This window comes from Aphis gossypii, unplaced genomic scaffold (assembly GCF_020184175.1).
Source record: "Aphis gossypii isolate Hap1 unplaced genomic scaffold, ASM2018417v2 Contig00913, whole genome shotgun sequence".
NCBI lineage: Eukaryota > Metazoa > Arthropoda > Insecta > Hemiptera > Aphididae > Aphis > Aphis gossypii.
Genome location: NW_026083358.1, coordinates 26,965 through 36,493, shown reverse-complemented (window position 1 = coordinate 36,493; position 9,529 = coordinate 26,965). Strand labels below are relative to the sequence as shown.

At 24.6% G+C, this 9,529-nt stretch overlaps 1 pseudogene; it reads left to right on the top strand.

The window, feature by feature from the left end:
- The first annotated feature begins 5,203 nt into the window (after nt 1–5,203).
- On the top strand, nt 5,204–6,865 carry LOC126555566 (uncharacterized; annotated as a pseudogene).
- The last annotated feature ends 2,664 nt before the right edge of the window (nt 6,866–9,529 follow it).

The window sequence follows — 9,529 nt, the reverse complement described above, 5'->3', positions numbered from 1 at the left end:
ATAATAGTAACTTGTTTATGTATGTATATTGATTGGATGGATTATTCATGCTTAATTTTTAAATACAGTGAGTATTATAGGTATTTCGTAATTATTTGTATTTTTATTTTACTGCCACTTCCATTAAATACCACTAACTAAATACAGTACAACTTCAGAAATAAAAATGAAATTAAGATTTAAATTAATGTAGCTAAAAAAAAAGCGGGTAAGTGGGTTAACCGCTTTGCTGTACATTAGGTAGGTACACTATTTTATATTATCGGAGTGTTAAATTTGAGTCCAATGATAGATATCATTGTATACAAATAACGATTCTGAACGAAGATAAATTTATGAAAAATCTTGTATTTAATTTCAACTATTTACTACTTACAGAGGCGTATTTAGCACAGGCCCTATAAGCCCAGGCCTAGAGCGGCGATATTGGAGAGCGGCACATTTTAACGATTTTTTTTTATGAACTTAGAAATAACTAAAAGTATTTTTCATTTGATGAAATTAAATGTAACTAATTTATTGCTCGCTCAAAATTAAACAGGTACGATCTATATTCTATACACAAGTACCTATTATATTATACATACTATAATATAATAGATATAATAAATTATTTATTTAAATATGATTTATAAATAATTGTAGAAAGGATGGGGGAAGGCATCGAATTGGAAAGTGCCTATAGGTAGAAAAACCTTAAATACGCCACTGACTACTTATACAACAATTTTTATGATTTATACCTACAAAATAATTTGCAAATATTAATGATTTTGACGAATTTTTGTTAATATTTGAACTTCAAATGCTAATATAAAAAAATTGTGAATATGTATACTATAAGAATAACTTATGAGGATTTTTTTATTCATTTTGCAAGTATTTTGACTCGACAAAAAAAATATTATTGACACTTCAAAAAAAACTCCTCAGAAAAATCGAAAATTTCAGTTGTCTATAAATAGCTAAATAAAAATCAATTTTTTTTGAAAATTGTATCATGTAAAGAAAATGCCAATCTTAATAATTGGTGAAATTTTCAAGTATCTACGACTTATACTTTTTGAATTATAACAAATATTTAATTTCGTTTTAAGATAAATCGTTATCGTTACGCGATTTCGTAAACATTTAAAATTCAAAAGCACATAACATTTTTCCTATTATGATGTTTCAAGTTTTCTTTATTTCTATTTGAAGGAAAATTAATGAAAAACTTTGTGTTGAATTTTTTAACTTAAGTTATAAACACAAAAAAATGTGTGAGTCATAGTTTTGTATCTGACACACAATATTGTGTTAACATCTAATATGGGCTCGCTGTTTTCTTCGGCACTGTGTAGCACTCTCTGGAGATTTATTTTTTATAGGGCTAATCTTGTTTTATGTGAGTTAAATAAATTATAAATAAATAATAATAATAATAATAATAATAATAAACCATGGAAACCATTAAACTTCCGTTACAATTTTTTGTGACATTGAATTTATACTAATTCACTCCAGAATCTAGACCCACTTTTTTACACACACGCGCGTAAAGATGTTGTCACATCAAAATGTTATGATTTTTCAACTACATAATTGCTTGCAAATTTTCGTGATTTTGACATATTTCGTAAAAATTTTAATTATAAACACTTATAAAAAAAAAATTGTAACAAACGATTTTCGATTTTTTTTTTTTAACTAAAAGACGAACAACTCATAAGGAACCTTGTATTAAATTTTCAAGTTGTTTTGGCTAACCAACATTTTTTCATCGACACTTCAAAAAAACTCCTAAGAAAAATCAAAAATTGTAGTTGTTTATAAATAACTCAAAAAAAATCAAAATATTTTGGAAATTTAACTGTATATAATAGATAACACTAATATAAAAATTTGGTAAAAATTTCAAGTATTAATAGTGATTAGTTTTTGAGTTACAATGATATAAAAAATCGATTTGGTTAAAAACTGGTTTTGCATAAAAATTCCCGTTTTTCTGTCACTTTTGTTTTGCTTTTATCGTTTTTTTGGAAAACGATTGGAAAATGATAACTTTTGACCTCTATAATGCACCAAAAATATTCACTTCACCATCGGAAACCACCCCCGAAGTTGAAGTTGGAAATTGAAGCATTTATTGAAGCATTATTTCGACTAGTTATGCTGTACACAGACACAAAAAAACACTCATCATTGTAAAATCAATACCTACACTGATCAGTTCGTTCATAATCTAAAACTTTGAAGATAATTCTCATTTGCTAAACTTTCAAAATTGTATATCATGCTATTTAAACGAGGTCAAATAATTTTCCATAAATGCTTATAAGTAGTGCAAAAATATTTATTTTCATTTAAATTACAAATGCCTTAGATTAAATTAACTTGAACCAAGGAACCATGGTTAAGTTGTAGATCCATTAGACATCGGTAAACAATTTCCTTAATTTAATTTAAATTAATTCAAAGTTTATCTAAAAAAAAATCATAATTTTTTATATTATTAAAATATTAAAATATTTAGATATGTAATAGAAATTACCTTTTATATTAGCTAAAAAACAAAACAATAAAATTTATAATAACAAATGAACTTAAAAAAATTAAAATATTTTATTTTATTTTAAAAAATGTAAAAATAAATATCTTAAAATTATTAAGTATAAATAATACTAAATAAATGTATTAAATTGATAATTACTTGCAAAACTACTATCGAGTACATAGCAAAATGTTAAAAAGATTATAAATAATCTACATTTAGAAAGAAGCATTTTCATTATTTAGGTATAGCTGTGTAGGTATATATAAACTATAAAAATACAGTATGCAACTAAGTTCTAACACCTACGAAAGAATAATGAAATATAAAATACAAATTTCATGAAATAAATAGTGTAGGTGTATCATTATGTTTTATTAGGTTTGTTTAACGATTCGCTGGTGTGTAACCAGCTGATGGAAAACAAAATAAATAAAAAACAAATAATAAAAAAATAAATTAACAATAATTAAAAAAAAAGCGGGTAAGTGGGTACCGCTCTGCTGTACATTAGATACCGTGTGGATCACTGTTATATATTATAGGAGTGTTAAATTTGAATCTAATGATAGGTATCATTTTATACAAAAAACGATTCTGAACGAAGATGATTTGTTAGTCTAGGATATAATATGTCCCAGTGGTTGGTAAAAAAAGTGATTTATGTTTTAATGGCTTGTGTTACGCCATGTGAAACCAAGTGCTTTGAATCACAAAACAATTATTAGCGTTAGAACTTTCAATTTATTTTATAACAATATTGAGTTCATTTAAAAGACGGCCGATTATGCTCGCTACGCCGGTTACGTATATACTGAATAATATTTGAACCCGTGCTATAGGATCGCCGAAAAGAGCCTCTATCTTATCTCGATTAGAGAGTTACGATCGATACGACACTACGTACCGAACAGCTTGAATACACTAAAATTTAAGTTCTTTTATAATTATTGTAACCTAAACTTATGGAAAATCTTCTATTAAATTTTTATGAACCTACATGCTACAAAATAATTTGCATGTATTCATGATTTTGGCGAATTTTTTTCAATATTTGAGCTTCAAATGCTAATAAAAAAAATTGTGCCTATGTATTCTTATAATTTTTTTATCACCTTTATAATAACTTATGAGGAATTTTGAATTAATTTTTTAAGTATTTTAACTCAGACAAAAAAATTTTATCGACACTTCAAAAAACATTTTTTAGAAAAATTGAAAACTTCAGTTGTCTATAAATAGCTCAAAAAAACTCAAAATATTTTGAAAATTAAATCATGTAAAGAAAATGCCAATCTAAATAACTGGTGAAATTTTCAAGTACCTATCTACGACTTGCACTTTTTGAATAATAACAAATATTTAAAATCGTTTGAGGATTAATCGATATTTTTACGCTATTTCATAAAAATTTGAAATTCAAACTAATCACCGAAAATACTTGAAATTTTCACCAAATATTTATGTTAGTGAAATCTATATACAGTTAAATTTTTGACTTTTTTAAGTTATTTATAGACCACTGAAATGATCGATTTTTATAAAAAATTGTTTTGAAGTGTCGATTGAAAAATTTTGGATGATCAAAAAAACTTGAAAATTTAATACAAGTTTCCTTACGATTTTTTCTTTCTGTAGCTAAAAAAAAATAAAAAACGTTAGTCACAATTTTTTTTATAAGCGTTTATAGATCAAACTTTTATGAAATCTGTCGAAAACGCGAAAATTTGCAAGTAATTTTGAAGTTGAAAAATTATAAAATTTTTTTGTAAATAACTAAGGATTAAAAATACAACACTAAGTTTTCCATAAGTTTTCCTTCAAATATCTATAGAGAAAACTCGAAGCATCATAATAGGAAAAATTTTAAGTGCGTTTGACAACCTACTCATGTCGATAAAAATGCATCAATTTAATAAATTAGTTTATAATAAGCGATGTCAAAATGTGATCCTTTTTTGTTGTAAATTGAATTTTGTTTCTTATGGTTTATAAGGTTCGGGAAAATTTTAATTTAAGTATTTAAAATTAAATAAATTGTTTTTTTATTTTAGTATCTACTAAATTAAGATAAATAAATGTATATTTTATTTACTTTAATTTTAATTCATGTTAATATTGTGAATGTATGTTTAACTTCATATTTATTGTTGGTAAGTTTTAACACAATGTGTACAATGTATGTATCTGATATCTCTTGTTGCTTATTATATTTTTTTATGACATTTATGTAACTAAATGTCTTCACTCATATAGGCATAGTTCTATCTCAGTTAGTAATAAAAGCCATTAGCCTCCTTGAAAATTGTGGAGCAAAAATTGATTGGATCAAATCAGATGGGGCATCTACATACCGTAAATTATGGGTAGAATTTGGAATAAATGGTACAATGAATGAAGTGAAAATTTTTTTTTATTATTCATCCTTTAGATGAAAGTAGAAAAATATACATGTTTTCAGATGCCCCACATTTAATAAAAAATGTGAGAAATCGATAAGTCAATAAAAAATCTTTAAGGGTACATATTATATATTTTTAAACAATAATACGTTTCAATTTCTTAACTAACATAATTATTCTTTTTTAGATTTCTCCTGAAAAACCATATATTAGGTAGATTTGCCCTAAAATTACAAAAAGACACATTATTATTGACAATTTTTCAAAAATGTCAGTGAGGTTAGCTACTCAGGTAAGTAGTAATAATAATAAAATATTATTAATTATATTAATTTAATTTGATAATGAACTTTGGTTTAAAATTTATTATAATTTATAGGTTCTTAGTGATTCGATGGCTAAGGGTATAATATCTTATCGAGACCATGAAGGCATTGAATCATTAAAAGATAGCCATAAAACACAACAATTTGTAAAAATTTTTAATAAAACATTCGATGCACTCAAATACTCAATTGCAAATACCCAGCTGAAGGAATCAGAATTAATACCTAGTCATTGATATTAATCGATCAACATCTATAAAGAGAAATTTTGAGAAATTTAGTCTAAACAGATACATACATAAATGCGTTGAAATGATGCAGACATCAAAAGATGTAAGTATAATTTAAATGCTAGTACACAATCAGAAACAAATAACGAGATACCGATAATTATTCGCTATGAATTCATTAAAAGCATGTGTTATAATTTTAAAAATTAATTATAAAGTGTAAGTATTAATAAATATATTTAAAACGATTAAAACCGATTTTATTATATATATAAATTTTTATAATAAGATAAATTTGATTTTTTAACAATGTTTTTATAAATCATTTGATTTATCGTTGATTTATAAATACTGTATAAATCATATAAAAATTATCGTTTTTCCGTTTTTTTTTTTGTTTTTCTCGATTTTTTTTTTAAAACTGTTGGAAAATGTTACTTTTGCCCTCTATAATGCACTAAGAACTTTGCCATCGGAAACTACCCCCGAAGTTTAATATTGAACAATTATTTCGACAAGTTAATATGCTGTACACAGACACAAAAAAAACTCACATCATTGTAAAATCAATTTACATTCATCACTTAGTTCAGAATCTAAAATTGCATCAAATTACAAGAAATTAATCATGTCATTCCGGAGTTTCAATACAAACGTACAAATTTGTTCGCCGTGCTGGATCAAGCAGAAAAGGATTTGGAGTCAACAATTAAAAAAAACTCAACAGCTGACGCACATGAAATACTTAACGGACGTGTGGAACGTAGAACTGGTCGTTCGCTGACTAAACAGTTCCGAGGCAAAGACAGTCATGGCGCATAATTGAAAAACTCAGACCACCAGATTTCAAATTGCATCCACATAAATGGACTAAGTATTCGTTGGCTGATGTGAACGAGATGAACGACAAAAGCAATGCAGCTGCTGCATTTGCTTTTCTAAAAGAAATGCAAACCAGAAAATGTAAAGGCGGCGAAAACGATAATGAAGAAGAAAAGAAATTGTATTCAAAAGAACCCTGAGGTCCAACGAACCAGAAATAAAACCAAGTTTTAAAAGTACTAAACTGGTCATGCCAGAATATGAATTTGGAAAAAAGGTCCAGAAGAAAAAAAGTAGACCGGAACCTACGACAAATAGAACTACTTCTAATAAAGAAATTAAACTTGACCATTTAATGGAAGATGAAATTGATGAATAATTCTTGTACAAACTGTAAATATTTGTTATATAATAATTTTATAGTAGTTTTATCAATATATCTTAAACTAAACTCCTATTAATATTGAGAAAATTAATTTGTTTATTAAAAATATAAAAACCCACTTAAGTGTAAGAATATATATATTTAATAAATGATTATCAATTCTATAACCATCATTAAACTACACTGAAAATACTTTCTAAAATAATTTGAATTAATCCTATTTACTAGATTTTTCCAGAAAACTTCATTTCCTCTTAAATTCATTAGACCATACAATTAGTAATTAGAACAATGTGCCTACTCAAAACTATTTATATAAAAAAAAAAAGTATTCAATAGGTAATGAAAAATATACTTAAACAGTTACACTACTAAATAATTATAATCCATAGTTGCTATAAACTAAACAACAAAAAATTTGAATTTGAATTTTATTTTAATTAATTATTATTTTATAATGAATATTATTATAATTTTTCTTTGGTTTTTTTGAGTTGTGTAAAAATGTTAATTTTTCCTAAATAAGTACTAAATAAAAAAAAAAATGAGAATTCAATAAGTTGTTCAAAACTTGACAATACTCTTTAAATCTTTTAAACAACCAAAACAATGTAGGTATAATATTTTTTGTACATTGTAAATTCTTTGTAATGAAAAGGAATAATATAAGTCATAATAAAACATACTTTGTTTTAATTATATAAACATTAATGTAGAAAACTATAGTATTGTAGTATTTATATTAAAAAATTAATGATAAAAGGTGTACAATATAATATATATATATATACATAAATAGATGGATCTTAATGCAACACAATTTTAAAATATTTTCTAGTAGAAAAGAAAAAGAAAACTTTTAATTTTTCATGGGATGTGTTCAATTTAAATATAACATTATTTAAAAATTATGTTATAAATAGTTAAACAATCAATTGAATAAAATTTATCAAAAATTTAATATATTAAATAACAACAACAAATATTTCACTTAAAATATGCAAATTTAATTCTTACATTGATATAAAACAAGTAAATAATATGGATTTAATAATGGATATTATTGAATTATTCCAAGATTATGGAATATACCTATAACATAATAATTTTACCATAACAGGTAGATTGGCAAAAAAATGGTTATTCCCTTTTTAATAATTCAAATTTGTTTTGAATAGCTGAAAAATGAATAATAATAATTGGTTTTCATTAGAAAGTATATAGTATATTCATATTATAGTTTTACATATAATATAATAAATATTATGTCTCATAGTCATATAACACTCATAACTAATAAATCCGGTATACCTACATATCAAATACAAAATAATAACACATTTTCGATATAAAGTTTTATTCAATCTTTTACAGTTGGTACAATTGTAGGTATTATTTAAAAAAAATCGTATATGAAATTACAAATGTACCTACAGTTTATGACAAAACAGAAACAATTGTTCAAGACAAGCGAGTAAACAAAGACAAAGACGAACATTTTATGTAAACATATGATTAAAATACAGATTTTAAAAACAAATAGTTTTTCGTGTAAAAAATCATTATGTTTTTAATTTTTAGTAAACTGCAATGCCTTTGATTTATGCGCATTTTTTTACACGTATGTAAAACGGTTGGTAGTTACTACGTCCATACCAACAATTGTACTCTACACTTATTATAATTTTCGATTTACCAATATAACCGTTTAGTCCATATCCGTATTATATGCGATATCATATAAATAAATAAAATACACTAGAATAGAACATTATTAGGAAATAATATGTAGGACCTTAGTGGGTTAAAATTAATAATGCCTAGTATTTTTAACGCAAATCCAGTTTTCGATAGTAAAATCGATTTTGGTTTTTTTATCTGTATAACATTAGAACGAATAACCGTAGATACTCGTACCTACATGAAATTTTCATCATATTATGTTTATATTATCATTAAAATATACCTATATAATATAATCTTGGGATATGAATAAGGATGGGTATATAATATATATATATATCAAAATGTTTTTGAGCTATTTATTAATTTTTGAAATTTTTGATTTTTATTAGTTAGTTTGAATAATTATCAATCAAAAAATGTTTTCCTTGTAAAAATCATGACAATTTAATTTTAATATACTTAAGAGCAGAAATCTCTTATTTTCATATACAATTGTAATTCGATGAAAGTACAAAATATTTGTATATAAATGACTACAGATATATTATAATAAACATTTCCTAAAACTTCTGAGTCTTTCAGTGGCGTAATTACAAGGAGGGATTCGGGTGGGGTGGTAACCGTTTCGCCTAAATTTTGTTTTTATATGATTCCCGTTTCGCCCAGAGTAGTTTAGATTGATTTAAAATTAAGTTGGTAATGATTATATATTTGAGTATCATTTAGCATTATGCAAAAAACACTACGAGGACGCGATACTCTTTGTTTTCCAATTTTTTTTTCGCAAAAGCGGTACATTTAAATAATTTAAAATTTAGTCCACAATATTTATAAAAACATTATTAAAAAATCAAATTTATCTTATTATAAAAATTTATATATATAATAAAATCGGTTTTAATCGTTTAAAATATATTTATTAATACCTACACTTTATAATTAATTTGTAAAATTATAACACATGCTTTTAATGAATCCATAGCGAATAATTATCGGTATCTCGTTATTTGTTTCTGATTGTGTACTAGCATTTAAATTATACTTACATCTTTTGATGTCTGCAGCATTTCAACGCATTTATGTATATATCTGTTTAGACTAAATTTCTCAAAATTTCCCTTTATAGATGTTGATCGATTGCAATT